Source organism: Aotus nancymaae, unplaced genomic scaffold (assembly GCF_030222135.1).
Source record: "Aotus nancymaae isolate 86718 unplaced genomic scaffold, 86718_ANA_hifiasm-v0.15.2.pri h1tg000036l, whole genome shotgun sequence".
Taxonomy (NCBI): domain Eukaryota; kingdom Metazoa; phylum Chordata; class Mammalia; order Primates; family Aotidae; genus Aotus; species Aotus nancymaae.
The window spans coordinates 38,523,177-38,547,406 of record NW_026988450.1 but is presented as its reverse complement, the minus strand read 5'-3'; the positions used below and the strand labels follow the sequence as shown (position 1 = coordinate 38,547,406).

At 38.4% G+C, this 24,230-nt stretch overlaps 1 long non-coding RNA gene across 5 annotated transcripts in view; it reads left to right on the top strand.

The window, feature by feature from the left end:
* LOC105725876 (uncharacterized) overlaps positions 1-24,230 on the top strand; it is a 64,179-nt gene that overhangs the window by 35,724 nt on the left and 4,225 nt on the right. The window contains exons 1-4 of one of the 5 annotated variants that reach the window (XR_010345578.1): positions 4,124-11,887; positions 13,684-13,851; positions 18,071-18,148; positions 24,068-24,138. This is a non-coding gene — a long non-coding RNA (uncharacterized LOC105725876). Of the gene's footprint in view, positions 1-4,123; positions 11,888-13,683; positions 13,852-18,070; positions 19,030-24,067; positions 24,139-24,230 lie in introns of those variants that run through there. The other 4 variants (XR_010345577.1, XR_010345576.1, XR_001109380.3 and 1 more) reach the window with 4 other exon arrangements.

The window sequence follows — 24,230 nt, the reverse complement described above, 5'->3', positions numbered from 1 at the left end:
ATCTTATAATTTTTTAAATGTGCATCATAGAACTAATGAAATATAGTTTGTAATGTTGAATCAAATTTTAAATGATTTATGTATTTTGATCCTCTGGCTAGCAATAATCTTTTGCTAGCAACAAAAAATTGTTAGAAACAATCTTTTTTCAATATAATTGTAGTAACAATGTTACTTATATTTGAAAAAAATAAAAATATTCTCAATGCCTGACTATAGGAGAATGATTAAATAAGATGGGATAAATTCACACAGAATGCAAAACAAGTATATAGATTTGTATGGTTTCAATTATTTGTATTAAAAAATGCCCAAGCCTTACATTTGAAAAAAAGGAAGAAAACACATCAAAATGTTATCTTTATTTGTGTTTGGCATGGTTTGGATTTGTTTTTGCTCTTTACCTTTCAATATATTGAATTTTTAAATTTTCTTTTTATTTTTTTTGATTTCTAAAAGTATATACTGCTTTTATTGTTGATTTAATATTTTTGATGTATTATTATTATTATTAAATGAAAACCACAACCCCATATTGTATAATACAGTTTTAGTTATCTAAATTTTCCATTGTTGTCATATGCTGTAGGAATTTTAAAACCTTGTAGATACGAAAATATTTGTCAGGATATTTAATATGTGTATTCCTTTCCAAGATCTTTACTGGCTACAAAGTGTAATTCTTTCAGAAACTTAGAATATAACATTTCAGTCTGAAAGCATCATTGCAAATTCATTAGTTCAACTGCCTTTTTAGTTCCAAGCATTCTTCTGTCTCTCCATGATTTAGAAATAGCAAGGCATGTTACTAAAGTATCACCTGCTTATCCATGTGAATGCGTAAATAACACAGACTTATCTAAAATAAAGTTTTGTCTTTAACTTTCCCATGACATTTTCATTAGCTCAGTTCTAGTAACTTCTCTGTTAATATTATCACCTTTCTTTTTTTTTTCTTTTTTATTTGAGACAGAGTCTCACTCTATTGCCAGACTCCAGGCTGGAGTGCAGTGGTGTGATCTCGGCTCACTGCAGCCTCCACCTCCCAGGTTCAAGCAATTCTCCTGCCTCAGCCTCCTGAGTAGCTGGGACTACAGGTGCGTGCCGCCACGCCCAGCTAATTTTTGTGTTTTAGTGGAGACAGGGTTTCGCTATGTTTGCCAGGATGGTCTCGATCTCCTGACCTTGTGATCCGCCTGCCTCAGCCTCCCAACGTGCTGGGATTACAGGTGTGAGCCACCACACCTGGCAACATTATCACCTTTCTTGTGTATAACCCTAAATTATATTTTGCAAAACAGTAACCATGTGTTTCAGACAATTCTGATTGCAAATCAGTTATTTTATCCCCATAAGTACATTAATCTCATTTTGTGCCTTGGAAGTTCCAAGTCCAAAAGTCATTGAAAGGGAAAGAAATATGAGATTTGCTTTGAAATTAAGATAGCTAAATTTCTATACTGGCTTTGGGGAATGGTGCAGTTTTATTAAGTTTTAGGGTTTTAGCAACATCCATATTCAACCAAACACAGATAGGGAAACACATATCAACATTTAAGAAAATGTTTTTTTAATTATACCCTGTTTTTTATTAACACTAATGTTGTCCCCCATAGTATCTGAAATAACTATAGTATTTTTCACATATACTCAGTTAAGGAAAGGATGTTAAAATCCATGTGGTATTAGAATATGGGATCATTTGACTTTGTCATATTATCTAGCAGTGCTGTTGGGAAAATTACTTATATTCACCCAAACTTGGCTTCCTCAGTTGTAAAATAGTAAAATGATAATATTTACCAGAGCAAATAACAGGTCCTTGGGTGGATGGCTACAATTCCCTCAACAACAGCTTGATAAAACATTTTATCTTTATAGTCTTAGCGGTTCATATTCCTTTGTTATTTCACCTCTGATCTAGAAATGCCAGACAGGGTGCAGTCCTTCCAGGCCTTGTCATTCTTCACAGGGTGCTGTATTACATAACAGAAACATGCCTCATGAGTAAGATAAAGGTTTTCAAACTGGTTTTTCCAAGAAAATGTTTGGGGATACTTTGTGTGGCCATCTGTAGTTGCAGATACTGCAGAGTCAAAAACAACTGTAAACATGATGGTCAGGTCACTGTCTTGAGTCTGAGAACACCTATAGGGAGACTCTTCATAGCCGTAACTCAGCGTGTATTGCTGCCTTTCAATGTGTAAGAAGTTATTACAACCCCTAGATAACTAACATTTTATACATTGAGCTTAGGAGTGAAATTTGTAATAGCATGTCAAGCTCAGTCAGTGGAAATAAAATTGTACTGTGAAGTTTTCTTTTAACCTATGTTTTTCTTTGATGGGAATACAAACCTTCCCGAGATGTGCCAATGCCAACAATAGAATGAAAAAATAGCCAGGACAAGCTGCTGTTGAATAATGTTTTGGGTCACAGGGAGTGTCAGAAATCACTCTGCTGTCTCTCCATCTATTAGATAAGCCACTGAAAGCTAACTCTAATCAGTTCCTATAGAATATATTTTAGAAGTGGAAGAAGAAAATGCTTGGTTTTGCAAAATAGTTTATTTTTAAATCTTATTTTAGGTGACATTGAAATTGGCTTCAGGGTTCACTTGAACTGCTTTTATTTCAAAGAGTTTCATGCATCTCCTCCAGCACCCCCCAACCCCTAAAAAAGGTTAAGAAACATTAGTCCCATCTGAATAGGGGCCCTGTCTGACTGGGAGTTGATTTTCCGAGTCAGCAGAACCGAGGGCAATTATCTGGAAGCGATGCTGCCTGCATTGGCAGCCTGTACCGAGAGGGCTGGACCCACTTCAGAGTCTTATTATACCAAAGACAAAGAATTGTTGGCATCATCAATTCCCTGAACAAGCAACAAGTGGGCATTCCATTCCAGGGTGGACCGAGTGACCTCATGATCCTTCCCTAACTGTGAGAAAGTTACTTGTAACTCAGCTATTAGGAAACAAAGAAAGGTTTATATTTTGTGAAAACTGTAGCTTGACAGATTTTTTTTATTTGGTCAAGACTTTTATTGATTGAGAAAAACTAAAAACGTTTTAAAGTACTCTTTGTTTGAAATGTTACATATATCTATATACTCAAAAATTTTTTTAATTTATTAAACACTTACTGAGCATTGTTACATGCCAGGCACTTTGTTAGGTATTTGAAATCCAAAAATGAATAGGACATGCTGTCCTCAAGGAATATGCAGTTTAGTGGACATTTATGTATTGGGTATGTTATATATAAGACAAGTTCAGTCTCTGGGCAGTAGAATAATCTCTACTAACACAAGTAGGCAGAGTGATACAAAGGAAATATCTGGAATTTAGAATCCCAGAGACCCGGTTTTAAGTGATGACTGTGCTAGTGAGCCATGTGAATTTAAGTTATTTGGTCTCTCTGAGTCTCAGTTCCTCATCTTTAAAATGAAACTATGACATTTTTCTAATTGTGCTGATGTAAGGATTAGACATATTATGTGTAAAGGGTTTAGCATACTACCTGGCTCAGAGTGAAAGATAAGTTAAGTGGGTCCTTTGTTAACCCTATGACTTAATAGTAGTAATAACAATAATATTGATTAGTGACCTCTCCTAGGGTAGGCAAAGTAAATGTCCAGGAAAAAAGTTCCCTAAGCCTTGATTAAATTACCTTACTTTTAAAGAATACATTACTTTTCTATATTTACTGAGGGCAGAATGTCAACTAAAAAGGTGGTGTAAATTCAGACAGATACTATATTTCCAAAAACAAACATAGTGTCACTGTGAGGCAGTAATGGTTAGAGAACTAGACTAGGAGTTCTGGCTCTGGTTTGAACTCTGCCTCACAGATGACTGAGAGACATTGGGCAGGCCTCTTAATGGAATAGGGCCAAGGACCAAGGTGTGGGGCCTTGGGAGAGGCCATCAGCAGCCTCAAGCTCCATCAAATCTGAGTGAAATCAGCATACTTGCTATACCATGGTGTCTACAAAACCAGTTCTCCAGCTTTCTGGCCAGGTTGCCATGCCAACGCCCTACCTGCACAGAAAATCTGCGTCTGCCACCATCATCCTACTTTTACAATCTCAGTTTTCTCTCTCTCTCTCTCTCTTTTTTTTTTTATTTGAGACGGAGTCTTGCTCTGTTGCCCAGGCTGTAGTGCAGTGGCGCAATCTCAGCTCACTGCAATCTCTACCTCCTGGGTTCACACGATTCTCCTGCCTCAGACTCCCAAGTAGCTGGGAGTACAGGCGCATGCCACCATGCCTGGCTAATTTTTTGTATTTTTAGTAGCGATGGGTTTTCACCGTGTTAGCCAGGATGGTCTCAATCTCCTAACCTCATGATCCACCTGCCTTGACCTCCCAAAGTGCTGATATTACAGGGGTGAGTCACCACACCAGGCCAGTTTTCTCTTCTATAAAAATGAAAATAATGCCAATCCAACTACTTTAAAAGGTTAGTTGAGAGGATGAAATGATATATATACAACTATTTAAATAATGCCTTTTACTAATGTTTCTCAACTCCTGACCTACCTGAGTCTATGTCACTGGGGGGGCTGCTTGTTAAAAGAGCAGATTCCTGGGCACCATCCTAGACCTGCTATATGAGAATATTTGAGAATTGAGCCTAGGTTTCTGCGTTGTAACCATGGCCCTCAAATGATTCTTATACACATCGAGTTAGAGAAATTTTGCCTCATTCAAATGTGTTAGGTAGTTAGGACTAAAATATTGGATTGCACACAGAGAGGGTTTATCTTCAGAATTAAAGTTTGGAAACAGTAAGTGACCTGCCCAAGTTTACTTACGAGGTGGTAGAGAAATGGTCCCAATCTAAGCATCTATAAATCTAGCTCTCTTTCTACAATATCAAGGTTTTTAAATGATAGGATTATATGAACGAAAGGAGACAGACTGATTAAAAAATCACCACTTCCATGCTAGACAGTGGCAAGCGGTAATGGTCTGAAAGCCTGGCAGGCATGATTCTCTGAGGATCAGACTAAATGAACAGTACCTGGTGGATCTCAGCACCTGACTGCTACTTCCTTTTTGTGTTCTCAAGAATATGTCTCCCTGGGGCAAATGAACAACTATTGAGGAAATGAGGAAGTTCCACTTGATGTACTCTTATAAGACTTCAACCTCAGTAGCTTAACTTTCCATCACAGATCCCAAACTGTGTGCCTTAGCACCCTCAATGAACTCACTGGGGATCACAGTGTTATTTGTAAATTCCAAGCTCAAAATAGTTAGTTTCAAAATTAGATCATATTACATTCTTTCTATTCCTATAATATTTTTGCGAGGTTGGGTTTTCACCTGTTGCTGAAATAAAAAGCAGTTACCCTTAGAAAAATCCATGTGTAACTAGAAAATGAGGGTGGTGGTGTCTGGGTTTGAGAAGTTGTCCAGGGCCCAGCCAGCACACACATCCCCTCAGTAAGTGAGGCCCTTTAAGAGCAAAAGGACAGTGTAATATTTTCTTTAATTTATATGTCAGAGTTTTTCAAATGGCCATTACATTGATAAGACATTAAGTGTCAAATTAACTTGGCCCTAACTACCTAATAAGCCTAACTATTAGGTATTTCTTTATCTCTCTCTCTCTCTCTCTCTCTCTCTTTTTTTTGAGACAGAATCTCACTCTGTTATCCAGGCTGGAGTGGAGTGTTGCTGTCTTGGCTCACTGCAACCTTCACCTCCTAGATTCGAGCCATTGTCGTGCCTCAGACTGTGAGGTAGCTGGGATTACAGGTATGTGCCCCTATTCCCGGCTAATTTTTGTATTTTTAGTAGAGATGGGTTTCACTGTGTTGCCAGCTAATCTCGAACTTCAGACCTCAGGTGATCCACCCACTTTGGCCTCCCAAAGGGCTGAGATTACAGGCATGAGCCACTGCACCTGGCCTATTGGGTATTTCTTTTGGCTTGAGGCATGTGATAAAAATACTGAGACACTAAGGGTATCACAAAGCCAATATATTTTGGGAACGTTTTCTTTAGAAGGGAAAGAGTTGGGTGGGGGTAAGGTAGGGAAGAATTTCATTAACATTTTAAATGCATTTCAGCAAATTTTTTCATAGAGAAGACATTCATGTCTTTTAGCATTAGAGGTAGCAGTCAATAAGCTGATTGCCCAGACATTCTGGGTCCTCTTAGCTATGACAGAATTACATGGGGCTCAGGTGGCCCATTTGTGTATAGCTGTTTCTTCCTGGCAAAAGGAGAATAGAATTATTCCTGACTCATTTTCTGTGATCCATCCCACGCCTTTCCCAACTTCTTGGTATGCACCTCAGACAAAGATTGCTTGCTTCTGGCTGGGTGCTGCGGTGGTTCACACCTGTAATCCCAGCACTTTGGGAGGCCAAGGCAGGCAAATCACAAGGTCAGGAGATCGAGACCATCCTGGCCAACATGGTGAAACCCTGTCTCTACTAAAAATGCAAAAATTAGCTGGGTGTGGTGGCACCCACTTGTAGTCCCATCCCAGCTACTCGGGAGGCCAAGGAAGAGAATCATTTGAACCTGGGAGGCAGAGGTTGCAGTGAGCCAAGATCGTGCCAGTGTATTCCAGCCTGGCAACAGAGCAAGACTGTCTTGAAAGAAGGAGAGAAAGAAAAAGAAAGAAAAGGAAGGAAGGAAGGAAGGAAGGAAGGAAGGAAGGAAGGAAGGAAGGAAGGAAGGAAAGAAAGATTGCTTGCTTCAGCTGTATCTGATTGGAGGAAGCAAAAATAAAAAGAAAAGCTGCTGCCATTCTCCCCTCTCCTTACCATCTTCTCACGTACGGATGTAGAGGAATTGAGTTTCATGGTCTTGAGGCTACTCAACATAGAGGTTATGTAGCATCTATTACATTTCTCCTTTCAGGACTTTCAGTCAGTTTACAGAAATTTCTTGCAATATTTTTCAAGAAACAAAAACAAGCCAGGAAAGAATTTATTTCATTTGTCCAGAACCCACCACTGAATGGAGAGAGGCTCACATGGGTGGGAAATGTGAGGCACTCAGTGCAGCTATGGAGAGGACGAACACTGATTTCTTGGCTGTCTTTCTGGCTTCTCATTTTGTGAAATGGAGATAATAATGCCTACCTCGGGGGGGTTTAAAAGGCCTTAAAATATGTAAAGCAAGTGATAGCACAGTTCTCAGCATTTTTTAAATGTCCAATAATTGTAGTAATTCCTATACATATCTTTCTTTTTTTCATATTTTTCTATTATACTTTAAGTTCTAGGGTACATGTGCAGATCTTGCAGGAGAGTTACAAAGGTATACACATGCCATGATGGTGGTTTGCTGCATCCATCGCCCCACCATCTACATTAGGTATTTCTCCTAGCTATCCCCCCAATCCCCCGACCCCTGGCTATTCCTCCTCTAGCTCCCCACTCCTCAGGCCCCAGTATAAGACGTTCCCCTCCCTGTGTCCATGTGTTCTTATTGTTCAACACCCGCTTATGAGTGAGAACATGTGGTGTTTGGTTTTCTGTTCTTGTGTCAATTTTGCTGAGAATGATGGTTTCCAGTTTCATCTATGTCCCTGCAAAGGACATGAACTCATCCTTTTTTATGGCTGCATAGTATTCCATCGTGTATATGTGCCACATTTTCTTTATCCAGTCTATCATTGATGGGCATTTAGATTGGTTCCAACTCTTTGCTATTGTGAACAGTGCCACAATAAACATATGTGTGCATGTATCTTTATAATAGGGTGATTTGTAATCCTTCGAATATATTCCCAGTAATGGGATTGCTCGATCAAATGGTATTTCTATTTCTAGATTCTTGAGGAATCTAGATCCTTGAGGATAGTTTCTTTTGCTGTGCAGAGCCACACTGTCTTCCACAATGGTTGAATTAATTAACACTCCCACCAACAGTGTAAAAGCATTCCTATCTCTCCACATCCTCTCCAGCATCTATGGTCTCCTGATTTTTAAATAATTGGTATTCTAACTGGCGTGAGGTGGTATCTCGGTGTGGTTTTGATTTGCATGTCTCTAATAACCAGAGATGATCAGCTTTTTTTCATATGTTTGTTGGCTGCATAAATGTCTTCTTTTGAAAAGTGTCTGTTCATATCCTTTGCCCACTTTTTGATGGGGTTTTTTTTTTCTTGTAAATTTGTTTAAGTTCTCCATAGATTCTGGATATTAGCCCTTTGTCAGATGGGTAGATTGTAGACAACTTTTTCCCATTCTGTTGGTTGCCAGTTCACTCTATTGATAGTTCCTTTTGCTGTGCAGAAGCTCTTAAGTTTAATTAGATCCCATTTGTCTATTTTGGCTTTTGTTGCCATTGCTTTTGGTGTTTTAGTCATGAAGTCCTTGCCCATGCCAAGTCCTTAATGGTACTGCCCAGGTTTTCTTCTAGAATTTTCTACATATCTTTCAAATATTAGTTATCACATTTTCCTGGGCCTTAGGTTTCATGTTGAACTCTACCTTGTAGGTTGTTGTATTTGTTTTTGTTTTTGTTTGTTTTGTTTTGTTTTTGACATAATATTCCTCTGTTGCTTAGGCTGGAGTGCAGTGGCATGATCTCAGCTCACTGCAACCTCCACTTCCCGAGTTCAAATGATTCTCATACCTCAGCCTCCTGAGTAGCTGGGATTCCGAACATGCACCACCAAACCCAGCTAATCATTTTTGTATTTTTTGTAGAGACAGGGTTTCACCATGTTGGCCAGGTTGGTCTCAAACTCTTGGCCTCCTGTGATCTGCCTGCCTTGGCTTTTCAAAGTGCTGTGATTACAGGCATGAGCCACCGCACTTGGCCAGGTAGGTGTATTTGAAATATCAAGAAGCAGAGCTTACATAATATCTCAAGCTTGAAGAAAGACAACTTTGTCTCTACCTTGTTCTAAAATGAACTGTTTTGGCCATCTGTTGCTTGGCTTCCTGCTGCATCAGGAATGGCTTGGGAGATGGGACGTCCTGTGGACTTGACCTTGCACTGTGGAAGAGTTGGCCAAAAGCCTCCCTTCCCACATGTAGTTCTCTTCCATCCTCACCCCATAGTGTAAGTTATGGAGAAGTCATTTGCTTTCTATCTCTACTCTCCGTTACAAATACTCTATGCACACTTTCTCCAGCACATTTCTGGGATATTTTATTCTGTGTCTTGGCTCACACTCAAAATTTATCTTTTCCCTTCTTTCTATCTAAAAGTTATGAATTCCTTTAATGATGCTTTTTCTGATCCATCCATCTTAATGGATTCTTCCTAATCTGAAATGTCTTTGCACTTATAGTCATTTAGCCCATATAATATCATACAGTGCAGTGTCTTTCCCCATTTTTTTTTTCTGTTTATGGTTCATCTCCAGAGTCACATTCTCACCTGCAGTTCTGGTTGTGTGAAGCTTTGCAAGTAGATCTCCTTGAGACTCACTTATCTCAGCTATTAAAATCCAGGATAACCTGAAATGTCTCTGCCTTTTGTATCCCTGTTGCACAGAGCCTTGAATGTAGTAAATTCTCAACAAATACTTCAGATTGATTACAAGGGTTTGCTGTGTATGTTCTATACTTGAAAATGCACAGATAGAAGATACTACATAAAATGTTAGCTATTATTCTAAATTAATTCTATTTGCCTGTGGAGTGTGTTATTTCCCTCAAAACTGATTTTGTTACACTGTATTTTGCTGAACTTAGGTAAAAGCCTCTTCTGTATTCTCAGCATATGTTAAATCTAAAGGAAGAAATAAGAGATTATTAATTCTTTTGATGAAAGGCTCTAATATGCTATCACCTAGAGGGTCAGCAGAACAGTAATTATGATTACAGATAACATATCCAGTGCTTACAATGTGTCAGACAGTGTTCCATGCTCTTTAAACATATTAACTTATGTAATCTACAAAATAACCTTACAAGATAGGTAGCATTCTTATCTTTGTTTTATAGATGGAGAAACTGAAACAGCATTTATGAAGCTTCCCTAAACTTAGGTCTAATGTATTGGTAGGCTGAGTAATGGCCTCTCAAACATGTTCATATCCTAATCCTCAGAACCTGTGACTGTTGCCTTATATCTTAAAAGAGACTTTGCAGATGTGATTAAATTAAGGATCTTAATATGAGAAGATTATCCTGGATGTACTATCCACGTAGGCTCAATATAATCACAAGGGTTCTTAAAACAGGGAGGCAGGAAGATCAAAGATGATCAAAGAAGGAGATGGGCCAATGGAAGTCAGAGTGATATGCTTTGCAAGTGGAGGAACGGGGCCACGAACCAAGGAATGCACGCCATCTCTAGAAGCTGGGGAAAAACAAGGAAATAGATTCTTCCCTGGAGCCTCCAGAAGGAATGCAGCTCTAGCAACGCTGTGATTTTATCGTAGTAAGACTCATTTTGGACTTAAGGCCTCCAGAACTGTAAAAAAATTGAGTTGTTTCAAGCCACTAGGTTTGTGGTCATTTGTGAGAGCAGCCATAGGAAACTGATACAACACACATAGACTTAGTTCTAAGGGACTTAGTCTGGAAGTAGAACAGGCTGAAAAACGTACTTCCTGGAAATGCTAAAAGAAAGGACTTACTTAAAAAAACTTAAGGGATTCTAGCCAAGCAAAAGAGCTCCACTTCCAGAACTTGCTCTGTTACTGTCTACTCTGAGATGCTGAACAGATCACCTCAGCTCTCAGAGCTTAGCTTTCTCATCTTTAAAATGAGGATAGTGGCTGGGTGCGGTGGCTCATGCCTGTAATTCCAGCACTTTGGGAGGCCGAGACAGGCAGATAACCTGATATCAGGAGTTTGAGACCAGCCTGGCCAACATGATTAAACCCCATCTCTATTAAAAATACAAAAAATATCTGGGCATGGTGGCAGATGCCTGTAAACCTAGCTACTTGGGAGACTGAGGCAGGAGAATCACTTGAACCTGGGAGGCAGAGGTTGCATTGAGATGAGGTAGAAGTCACTGCACTCCAGCCTGAGTGACAGAGCAAGACTCTGTCTCAAACAACAGAAAAAGAGGATAGTGTACTGGTGTAACTGGGTCATTTATGAGAAAGTTATTTGAATAGGTAATATATATATGCTCAGAGTACAGAAATGAAAAAGTTTGCATGAAAAGTTGTTCTCTCACTCCTTGTCCTTCAGATGTCCAAGTTCTCTTTCTAGAGACAATTGTTGCCCATTTTCTTTGTATTCTAGAGATTTTCCATGCATTTACGAAGGTATACATATGCATATTATTTTTAGTGTGCAAATGATTGCACCTCAAGCATACTGTCCTGCGCTTTGCTGTGAAATTGACAAACAACTTGGGGGTTATTCCATATGATTTCATATTAGTATATACTGTGACTCATCATTCTTTCAAATAGCATATTCCATTGTTTATGTTTACCAGATCATATTTAACCTGTCCTCCATGAAGACGTATAGATTGTTTCTAGCCTTTTGCTAATGTAAACAAAGTTGCAATGTGTATCTTGTTGCATGTTACTTTATATGTATTTCAGTATATCTGTAGAATAAATATATGAAATTTCTGAATTAAAATATATATTAATTTAAAATTCTAATAAATATCGTCAAATTATATTACCAGGTGATGCATTCTAGTTGTCTCTTGTTGTATATCAAACTACTGCATACTTAGTGACGTATTATTATCTCTCACTGTTCTGGGGGTTGATGAGCTCAGCTGGTGGTTTCTACTTGATGGTTCCTATATACTGACATTTGGATGGCTCCTGAGGGAAGAGTCATCTGAAGACGTCTCACTCACATGGGCTAGAACAGCTAGGAAGTAGGAGCAAAGAATTTCCAGCCAGCTTTTATCGGCCTTAAAGTAAGACCTCTCTACATCCCCACCAGCATTTTATTCTCTTGCATCTGATCTCCACAGTTTGGTAAGTGAAAGATATCTCATTGTAATTTGTATTTGCATTAATCTTATTGTGATTAAGGTTTGACATTCTTTTGCATGTTTAAAAACCATTTGTATTTCCTTTATGTGTGTATACAAACTGTTCTTAGAACTTTTGCCTATTTTTCTATTGAGTTTTTAGTTAGTCAAGAAACAGATTTCCATAGGCTGGTGGAGGAAGAAAAAGAAAGATGACTGTCTTAGCAGAGGGTCAGCTTAGCAGAGGGAATCTACCGTTCCCTGCACCTTTCAGGGTAGTGGCAGGGCCTAAAGAGAAATGGCTGAGTGTTGTGTTTTATGGAGGCCGTCTTATAAGAAGGTTTGCATGTCCCAGACATATCACAGAAGCTGTGAAAAGCTACAGACCTAGAGAGGCCATGCAGAGAGGAACAGTGGCCAGGTAATGTCTGTGGACAGATGATCAGTGACCAGAAGGACTTCTTCAGTGCCTTAGGCCTGTGTAGAAAATCTCTAAACTATGGCTCATCAGGAGGTGAGGTGACAAGATGTAGAAACTTTCTATATAACTTTGTGCCAGCCCTGCAGAATAAGGAATGAGAATATAGAACATGAAATCATGTTTCTTGTTCACCAGAGGTGGTAGACTTCATTGGTCTGCATGCATTTTGCTCTAAAATCTAGAAATATTTCCATTTATTTCTGAGGAGAAATTCAGAAAGAAAGAAAAAAAAGAAAAAAAAATATTTCCATTGATTCAATAAGTGAATAATTGAATAAATAATTCCATTCAATTTAGTACATGTTTTTTGCTAGTCACTGAAATAGCAGACATGGTTTCTACTCTTGTAACTCTAACAGGCCAGGAATTAAAGAAATCATCATACTATCACCTACTTAGTTACAATAATGAAAAATTCCATGAAGGACAAGTAAAAGGTGTGATGAGGCGTCATAACAGAGACCTAATCTAGACCAGGAGCTCAGGTTTCCTCTTTGACAAAATGGTATTGAGGGAGAGAGGCAGCTTTTCAGAAAAAGTGTTCAGAGAGAGGTATGCTTTTTACGGTTTTGAAGTGGATGAGGACAGTTGGATTATGGGGTTGGACTATGTTTTATAAGAAGTTGTTGTGGAAATAAAGAATGTGTTTTTACTTTTGAATTAAAAGTTTAACCTCTAAAAACTAGAAATTTTAGTTTAGCAAATGAATATGGAAGAAAATAATACAAGTGTCTTGCAAAAAAATGCATCTACAAGAATTTTTTAGTGGTTGTTCTAATAGCCCAAATTCAAAACTACCTAAATATCCCACAGTAGTGAATTATTTAAATAAATATGGTACAAACACCCAGTAGAGTACTATTCAGCTTTAAAAATGTTGTTGTAGGCAATTAATTAATTAATTAATTATATGAAAAAGAGCTGAAAACAATAAGTAATATCCTATTTTATGAAAAAAGTTTAATAAAGAGATATATGTTGACATAGAAAATCAGATAACTAAGATTATTTATGAGCAGTTAGTTCATTTTCTTCATTTGGCATGTCTGAATTTTCTAATTTTTCTCCAAAGTTTTGTACCAAAGGAAAAATGATAAAAGTTCATTTTAATTTTTTTTAAAAAAGTCATTAAACCTGTAATATTTTGGCTGGATATAAAAAGTCTTGGTGGGATGTGGCATGGGACTGGGGAAAAGAAGGAAGTATTAAGGAGGACTTTTGTCCATGTTTATATTCAACACCTTTCCTGAGAACAAGAAAAGAGACTTTTTACCTTCTGTCCAAAGGCAGAATCAGAATAAAAGTATCATGTTATACAGCAGGAAATTCCAGTTCTGAAGACAGAAGAATCTCTCTGGCAGAAGTAGAGACATCCAATGAGAAGAGGCTGCCTGAACACAGGGTGAGATCCCCTTCCTGCTGTGTGAACACCACAACGGCCCAAGAAGGCACAGGGATCAGAGGGGGCACGAGGGACTTCTGTGTAGGTGAGCGGTAGACAGCTGCTCCAGGGTTCCTTCCAGATTTTATGTCTGTGATTTCATGAATTTCAACACCTCCCCTCAGGCCTTGCACATAGCCATGTTTGGAGTGTCTTAAGGCTCATATTTAGAGCTCTTGGCTGGAAAAGTAGAAAGGAACGTCTGGATCTCTTATTTTTATTATGTTTTAACTTCACTTGAAATCAGGCTTGTGAATCACAAAAATATGTGATGTTATTATTTTAATTTTATTTACAGGCTCATTTGATTCAATTATTCTTGTGAAAACTAGTTCCGTCTTTTATTTTTGTTCAAAATCTCTCAGCTCCAGGACACGGCAAAAGTTACTGTCTTTTAAACATCTCATATAATTTTTTTTTAATGAATGAGAGATTTATACGTTGCCCAGGCTGGCCTCGAATGCCTGACCTTCCCTCCTCATGCACCAGGACAACTGGCCTGAGCCACCACAGCTCCCTCATCTAATCTTTTTAAAGAACAGTTTGAGTCCAAAGTTCATGCCTTTTGGCCATAAGGAGTGGCGACAAAATAGAGGTCTCCCTTGTTCATAAAAAAGGCATCTATTGTAAGAGGTATACTTATAAGCAGTTCACATGTAATAATGATACAGATTTAAAGGTGGAGAATCTCCTGAGGTTCAGATCTTGTTCCTGTGGTTAGTCTGCTGTCTGACCTGTATAGACTCTCCCACTAAGACTTCTGTGCTGAAGCACATTTCATGCATTGTGTTTTAATCTTTATTCCTCTGTTCATTTTGGACCATTGCAAAGAGCATGAGCCATTTTGGAGCTACATTCAAAGAAGTGTATGTGTTATTTTGACAGTGGCGCCATAGAGACGAAGGCATTTATACTTGCTCCAAATACCGTGAAAAGCATGAGAGCTAATGTATTCAGTCGCTTTCATTTTCTAGGAAAATAATGCTGTTAGTTTATTTTGAAGCCCCTCACACAGCACAATGGGATACAAACTGCTGTTTTGATTGCCAGCAGGGTGGACTCTTTTAGAATACAAATTAAGTGCTGAGCTCCCCCTAGTGACAATAATACAGGTACATTTAAGTACTTTTGATACCTTTGCATATTTTGCAATTCAATTCAGTTATGTTTAATTCTGTTAAATGCAGTTACTTTCATTTCCCCTTCACTTTAAACAACAGGTATTTATCAAGTCAGAAATTTTGCTAAGGAAACATTTAGTAAAACTATAATTCTAAAGGATCACTAATAATAGAAATTACAATAACTGAAAATATTTCGTGTGAGTACAGCAGAGTTTGAAAAAGACAATATTCAAGTTCTGTTAGTTTGCGTCCTTGACTGCCATCTCCTCAATCTCCGCACCCCACCCCAGCCTCTGGTAATCTTCATTTTACTCTCTGTTTCTGTGTGTTTGTCTTTTTTATATTCTTCATATAAATGAGATCATAAGTGAGGTATTTGTCTCTCTGTGTCTGGCTTATTTCACTAAACATAATGTCTTCCAAGTTCATCCATGTTTTCACAAATGACAGGATGATAGGATTTCCATTGTGTAGAAATTTTCTTTATAATTCACAAAAGAGACTGGCTGGAAAAAGCTTCTTGTAAGTATTGATAACTGACTTGAACTCTGGTTAAGTGTGTAGGGATCAGCCAAACAAAATGCGGAGGACAGTGCTTTCCAGGCAGAAGCTGGATGTGTGAAGGACTGGAGGCTCTTGGAGAGCATAATTTGCTGAGATAATGAAAGTCCCTGTTAATGGTATCAGGGACTAGGGCAGGGAATGGGAGAAGAGAGAGAAACTCAAAGCTGAACAGGCCAACACTGGATATCAAAGAGTCTCTTTATTTAATATTTTTAATGTTTTCTTGTTTCTGTAAAAAATGAAATGTGTTCATTTTTTGAAAAGGGTTTTGATATTGTATGCATTTAAAAGAATACATACAAATACAAAGAAAAAAATAATTTTCTGAAATCTTTCACTCTGAGATTATACCTGTTCACATTTTATTGAACATCCAGTAACTTCATATATATATAAACATACATATACCCATATATGTGGGAGTATGTTTATATATATTTAGGAAGTGGGATCATACTCTGCATGCTGTTCCTTAGCTTCCTTCCATTTATATGTCAGTGACAAGAATCTTGGACTTTATTCTGAAGAAGGATAAGTGAAAAATTTTAAGCACAATAATAATTATATTTGTCTAGTATGAAAAAATATTATAACAGCATTGTATAGTAGGAATTTGAGGTTACTGGTGGAGGAAAGACTAATTAGGAGACTGTTTTGGGGACCCAAGAAAGAAATGATGACATAAATCCAGGCAGTGGCAGTGGGATGGAAAAGGGGGATGGGTTCAGATAATGTGGATGAAAGCTCAGTGGCCTCTGTGGCTGTAGAGGCAAGGTTGTCAAGTGGTGGGAGATGAGGGGAGAGAAAGAAATCTTCAATAATTCCCAGGTTGCTGGTTCGGGACCATGTGTAGGTGTCAGTGCCACTGACTAAAATTTAGGGTGCCTATGGGATAGTCAACTTGTGACAGCAGGTAAGCATTTAATATGCAGGTGTAAAGCTCAAGATAGAGTTCAGAGCTGAAGATAGAACTCTGAACATCATCAGTGGTTAAAACCATAAAAACTGAGGACTTAGCAATGGGAGACATCAAAATGTACGGGGCAGGGAGAGGACTTTGAGTAGGGACTTTGTCTGGGTCAGTGTTGTATCCTCAGACATCCCATAGCACATAGTAGGCTCAAAAATGTTTCTTTAATGAGTAAATGAATAAGAATAAACATTCTATTTCAATATGAACTCTTCTAATTGTGGCAGCATCATATTCCATTGAGTAAATAATCATAATTTGCATATCTATTTCCTTATCGATGGCTGCCATAACAAATTGCCACAAATTTTTAGTGGCTTAAAATAATAATCATTTTGTTCTGAAAATACATCCTGCGGATCAGGAATTTGAAAGGACCACAGAAGAATGGCTTTCCTATTCTGTCTGGGACCTCGGTTGGAAACATTTGAAGGTTGGGATGACTTAATGGCAAATCTGAAATCATCTAAAAGCTTGTTTGCCCGCATATCTGGTTCATGCTGGCTGTCAGTAGAGACCTCAGTTGGAGCTGTTGATGTAACATCATGAGTTTCAAGAGTGAGTATCCCAAGAGAACTGGGAAGAAGCTATATGACCTTTTATAATCTGGCCTAGCAAGTCAAATGGCCATACTTCTGCCATAGTTACAAACCTGTACAGATTCAAGGGGTAGAGACATAGACCACCACCAGTCAGTGGGAGGAGTGTCAAAAGTCAAAGTCACATTGTAAGAAAGTATGTGGGATGAGAGATATTGTTTGGAAAAATGCACTCTTGTCACAGCTCATCTGGGTTCTGCACTATTTGTCAATGGCCATAGTCTTTTATCTATATCTCTCTTAACTGCCATGTCACAATATTGACAACATTAAGTAGACAATCAACTAAAACCCCTACATTATTCCCAAATGAACTGAGAAGCCAGCTACTTCCCTTTTATCTCATACATGCTTTTAAACACAGACTTGGCATTAATTACAATGAAATTTAATTATTCAATAAATTTCTAATGAGACTCTGACATTTGCTGAGTATTGTTCTAGGCAATGGGGCTAGGCTGAATATGATACAGAAAATGTTTTATTCTTTCAAGAAGTTTACAATCTATAAGGATAATTAAATTAGAAATTTCTATATGAGGTGATAGAAATCTCTATTAGCTTACTTTTCTAACTGTCAATCACTGGTAGGCTATAATTAGTTTTTAAAGTACAGTATCATGAAACAGTAATTTAATGGCTTGCTAGACACAAGACACATCATGCCACTGGCATTCCCCAATCTACTGGTCTGATGACCTCTAAAAACAGGAATTGAAATGATTGAGGCATGACTTGTGCTTCATCAGTTCATGCTGACTTGGAATGGTCATTACTTCCCTTTTTTCCAACTCTTTTTCTTACTGTAAATATTTAAATAATCTTAAACATCTTTATTATTGCTTCGTGGCCATTTATATTTTATTTTTATAGGTTCAGAACTCCCTAAAATCTGTCCGAAGACATCAAACATACTTATTTCAGCACCTTATTCTGTGCCCTGTTGTGCATTTTCTCAGGTTTTAGTTTCTGATTATTGAATTTCTTGTTTCTCTGTACATCTTCCAGGTTGTCTGATGATTCCCGGTTGTTTCATCATTTTTATAGACAAGATACTAATTCAAAGATTATTCATTTCTGGAGAGTGTAAGTATTTTTGTTTGCCAGAACTACCACTCATCCCAGAATTCGATTACTGGATATATAACCAAAAGAATATAAATCATTCTACCATAAAGACACATGCATGCAAATGTTCATTGCAGCACTGTTGACAATAACAAAGACACGCAGTCAGCCTAAATGCCCATGATTGGTAGACTGGATAAAGACAATGTGTTTATATACGCTATGGAATACCATGCAGCTGTATGAAAGAATGAGATTGTGTCTTTTGTGTGAACCTGGATGGAGCTGGAGGCCATTATACTTAGCAGACTAACACAGGAACAGAAAACCAAATACTCACTTGTATGTTCTCACTTATAAGTGGGAGATAGATGATGAGAACACATAGACACAAAGAAGTGAACAATGGACATGAAGGTCTACTTGAGGTTGGAGGGTGGGAGGAGGGAGAAGATCAGAAAAAGTAACTATTGGTTACAAGGCTTAGTACCTGGTGATGAAATAATCTGTACAACAAACCCCATGACGTGAGTTTACATATGTAACAAACCTGCACGTGTACCACTGAACCTAAAATAAAAGTTAAAAATATATAAACAAATAAATAAAAGAATTTTTGTCGGTGGCTCATGCCTATAATCCCAGCACTTTGGGAGGCCAAGGCAGGTGGATCACGAGGTCAAGAGATCGAGACCATCCTCATCAACATGGTGAAACCCCGTCTCTACTAAACATACAAAAAATTACCTGGACATGGTAGGGCATGCCTGTAATCCCAGCTACTCAGGAGGCTGAGGCAGGAGAATTGCTTGAACCCAGGAGGCAGAGGTTGCGGTGAGCCGAGATTGCACCATTGCACTCCAGCCTGGGTAACAAGAGCGAAACTCCGTCTCAAAAAAAAAAAAAAAAAAAAAAAAATTTTGTTTGCATGGCTAGAAGCCTAAGTTTGGATTAAATCAGCTCCAACTCAAGCAGCTGTGTGTGGCAGAGAGAAGGTGGGCTTTTCTTTAAGATGTGAATATGGTTTGTTTACAGAATATGCAGCTATCATTACCTGGGGACGAGGCCCTCATTCCCTGGACTGAATGTCCATTTTGAAAATCTCTTACACAGAAGCTCTCACTATGTACAGCCGGGGGCACACATCAGCATCGGATCTTAGGTAGCACGAGGACCAGCTCTGCCTTTACTTGTTGCCTGCCCAGGGCTTACTTTTTTCCAGCCAGCCTGTTTATTCTGATTGTGAAACTTCTGCAGAATTCTACCGGGCAATCTTTTATTTTTAAAGTTCTTGTTCATGGGTCTGGATTCATGGGTTGCTTAGCTCTGTTATGTTTCAGCATCCATATATTCCAGAAATTCTTCAATATATTCCAATAACCCCTTCTGAATTTTCTAAAATTTATTGAGACTTATTTTTAGTTAATTTTACTCTCCTGACATTTCTATGGGATTTGGGAAGAAAGGTGAATTCAGCCCGCTGTTTCAGGAAGGCACTTACTCCTTTCCATGGCAACCAATTACTAGAAAGCTCCACTGGGAATTACAGCAACCTTGTCCAGTGTATGCTTTTTAGAAGACAGAATTTTCTTTCTGCTCTCACATTAGAGCATGCTTGTATCCATTCTCTGAAATTTTTAAGATTACTGAGAACAGACCTGTGCTGACATGGACAACTCTTCTAGTGCTCAGAAAAGTACTTCTCTTTTAACAGTGGAAATAACTAAATGGACTCATCATTCCTCACCTATCAAATGAACTTTGAGGCTTTCTTAAATGTACTTGTTTTATCTTTTCCAAGTGCTGAAAGTTTACACTGAAGATATTTTTCTTGATAGAAAAGAAGAGAATCAGACAGAAGTTGTATAGTTGTGTTTATTTTCACCTGTTAAACATTACACCACCATCACTAATGATAAGGAATCCCTCTTGTCTTTGTTATTTCTCAACTTTAATTGCTTCCTCAAGTCTAAACTCATTTATTTATTTTTAGGGATGGGGTCTTGGTCTGTCCCTCAGGCTGAAGTGCAGTGATGCAATCATGGCTCACTGCAGTCTCAAACTCCTGGACTCAAGGAATGCTCTTGCCTCAGCCTCCTGAGTAGCTGAGACCACAGGCGCTCGGCACCATACTGGCTAATTTTTTTATTTTTTATTTTTTTGTAGAAGTGGAGTCTCATTATGTTGCTCAGGCTTATCTTGAACTCCTGGCGTCGTGAACTCATTTAAAGATTTGGCATCCTAGCATCATTCGTAGAGGTCCAGCCACAATTCTCAACTTGTTTTTTATTTTATATCTCTGCTACAAATTTCTGTACCTGTTCATTTAAAATTTGAGCTTTTAAAAGTGTTCACAGCACAAGGGTATTAAGGCAGAGGAGGAAACTAAAGGTCAGAGAGTAAGGAGTGACTCATTGGTGATGAAATACAGGCAGCAAATAATGAATAGCAAATTCTGAAGAATTTGTTGGCGAACAATTTCACACATAATAGTTCCTCCTGCTGAGATGGTGGACTCACTGTCAAATCTGACCCTTGTTATAACTCTTTTCCACTGAAAGACACATCTGAATCATCTAGACCAGCCGATATTTCCCCTGACTTCCATCATGTACACAGTGTCTTACAGATTCCAAAGCTCTTTCAGATATGGTATCACACTTAATATTTCCTTTCCATTTTCTTTTTCATTTTTTTCCCTCAATAGGAATGGTGTCCTTAACCTCCCATGTTCATAACAATTTTTGAACAAAGGAGGGTACCGCTAGCCAGGGAGAACTGACTGTGCTTTCAGGCATAGAGAAAGGGTTCAGGAGAGGAGGGGAAGTGAGGTAATCACGTGGGAATGTGTAGCAAGCACTTCTCTTCCTGGATCTTCTTCTTCTTCTGTTTTTTTTTTTTTTTTTGAGACAAGGTCTCACTCTGTCGCCCAGGCTGGAGTGCAGTGGCACGATCTTGGCTCACTGCAACCTCTGCCTCTCAGGTTCAGGCAATTCTCCTGCCTCAACCTCCTGAGTCGCTGGGATTACAGGTGTGTGCCACCATGCCTGGCTAATTTTTGTATTTTTAGTAGAAACAAGGTTTCACCATGTTGGTCAGGCTGGTCTCGAACTCCTGACCTCGTGATCCACCCGCCTCGGCCTCCCAAAGTGCTGGGATTACAGGCGTGAGCCACTGCGCCTGGCCTGGTGCTTCTATAACCACTCTTTGTCTTTGAATTACTTCCTGGCTTCATCAATACAACACGCTCTTGATCTCCCGCTTAGATTTCTGGCTCTTCTCCATCTCCTTTTCTGGTTCCTTTTCAATCATTAAAACTTCTAATTTTTTAAAAAAGGCGAAGGCTTTCAGCCTCCAAAGTGATACCCTCTATGGAGCTTAAAACATGGGATGTTATTTTTGCCATGTGAGAAGCACCTTGCTTTTAGGTTATTCAAAACCAAAGCTGAAATTGGAAAGAAATGTAACCAAATGCTTATGTAATAAAAGTGTGTTGATGGTTGGGTGTGGGTGGCTCACACCTGTAATCCCAGAACTTTGGGAGGCCAAGGAGGGAGGATCACTCAAAGCCAGGAGTTTGAGACCAGTCTGGACAACACAGCAAGATTCTGTCCCTACAAAAACTGAACTTAAAATTAGCCAGACATGGTGGCAGATACCTGTAGTCCCAGCTACTTGGGTGGCTGAGGCAGAAGAATCCCTGTGCCCAGGAGTTTGTGGTTACAGCAAGCTGTGATCATGCCGCTGCACTCCAGCTTGGGTGACAGAGCATGACCCTGTCTCTATTCAAAGAGGAAATGAGTTGAGATAGTCTTTCATGATTCCAAAATAAACATAGTTTCCTCAAAGAAAATGGCAGAAATTCTCTGGTGCTTTCACTAACCCATTTAAAATCTGCTTAAACTTATTTATCATTTTATTTTAAAACATTTTTGTTACATTGCATTAGTGAACACAATTCAAAATAATACCAACCATTTAAAATAAATTTAGGAAGCCTAATTGGAAATACTAAGCATCACCTCGATATGTGAAAATACAGATGCTCCTGACTACCAATGGGGTCGCATCCTGATAAACCCATCATAAGTTGAAAATACCATAGCAAGCCCATTTTAAGTTGAGGAGTGTACAGAAAGTGAACCACTTTTGAGCCATTGTGAAGTGAAAAATGCAAGTTGAACCATCTTACGTGGGGGACTGTCTGTAGCAAACAATTATATCCTCACCAAGTCTTGTATGTGCATCTTACTATTGACAGAAAGGCCTTGGATCTAGCAGGCCTATTACCTGTGTATATTTTAAACATTTGAAAATTTTACTTAAATGAATTTCTTTACCTTCCAAGGGCCGCTTAGCTGGTCTGGTTAAGGGAGACTCTGTCTCCCAGGCTCGAGTGCCGTGGTATAATCTCAGCTCACTGCAAACTCAGCCTCCCAGGTTCAAGTGATTCTCCTGCCTCAGCCTTCCGAGTAGCTGGGACTACAGGTGCCTGCCACCATGCCTGGCTAATTTTTGTATTTTTGGTAGAGACTGGGTTTCACCATGTTGGCTAGGCTGATTTTGAACCCCTGACCTCAGGTGATCTGCCCGCCTCGGCCTCCCAAAGTGCTGGGATTACAGGTGTGAGCCACTGCACCCGGCCATGGTTAACTTTTTAGAGTGAGTGTTGGGGCAGTAGATAGGAGCAGAGAGACGTGGGTGAGGGTGGGGGTAGGGGGAGGTTGGACAGGTTGTGGTTGTAGCTACAGCCTGTTTCCCAACTTTTGGAAAACATGTTTTTATTTTTTTATTAGGAAGAGGAGAAATCATCTAAATAACTAGGGGATCCTACACCAATACTTGAAAAAGAATTAGAACAAATTCCTCTAATTAAAATTTAGTATGTTTTTTCTAATTAAAATTAAAAGAAGTGACAACAAGTACTCAGACAAATTTAAGTACATGCACATTCATAACAGCACTTTTTATAATAGCCGAAAGGTGCAGATGGCCCCAAATGTCCATCAAGAGATGAGTGGATAAACAAATCAGGTTTTATATATATATATATATATGTATACAGTAGAATATTATTCAACCATAATAAGTATTAAAACTTTTTTCAAAATTATTGATAGTACAGCATGTATGAATCTCAGAAACATGTTAAGTGAAAGGAGCTAGACACAAAAGGTCAGACACTGTTTGATTCTATTTATATGAAATATCCAGAGTAGGTAAATCTTAGAGTTGGAACATAGAATAATGGTTGCCAGACACTAGGGGGAGGGAGGAATGGAGAGCAACTGTTTAATGGGTGCCAGGTTTCCATCTGGGGTGATGAAACATTTCCGAAACTAGATGGATGTGGCAGTTGCACAACATTGTGAATATGCTAATAGCCACTGAATTGTTCACTTCAAAATGGTTAATTTTATGTTATGTGAATTCCACCTCAATTAAAAAACAGTATATAGAACATAAACCTTTTTTTGGAAAATACTTAGACCCACTTTTATTAGATTAGTTTTATAAGTAGCTTGAGAGTTCTTAATAATAAAACACTGATTTTAAAACACATGACTTTGTAGGGTATCTGTATATAAATCCTGAAATTCTGTCTGCTGTAGATAAAGGCCTGTGTTTTATAGCTGGTTAATGTGATGAATATAACAGCATTGTGAAGCTTTATCTGTAACCAGAACTGACTACATATAGGCTACAAATAGTTTTCAATTTTGTTTTAAATTCAGTTCTTCTTGGTAACAAGTTAACTGTCCTCCTAACATGAAATGAATAGATTTTTAATGAAGAGAAACAGCTATCTTGATTTCTTGACCCTTTTACAATAAGCTATAATAAATTATATAAGGTTTATTTTAAAAATACAATTTAAGACTTGTCTAGCAAGCACAACCCACAGATATTTGAATCTGATACTTTTTACACCTGCAGGTTTATCCACGAAAAACCTGCAATGATATGCAGCAAAATGTTAACAGTGTTTATTTCTGCAGTTATTTGTGGTGAGTTTATTTTGTGATTATCTGTACCTTTTAACTGTTCAACAATGAGTATGTGTTACTTGAATAAGGATTTTTTTTTTTTTTTTTTTTTT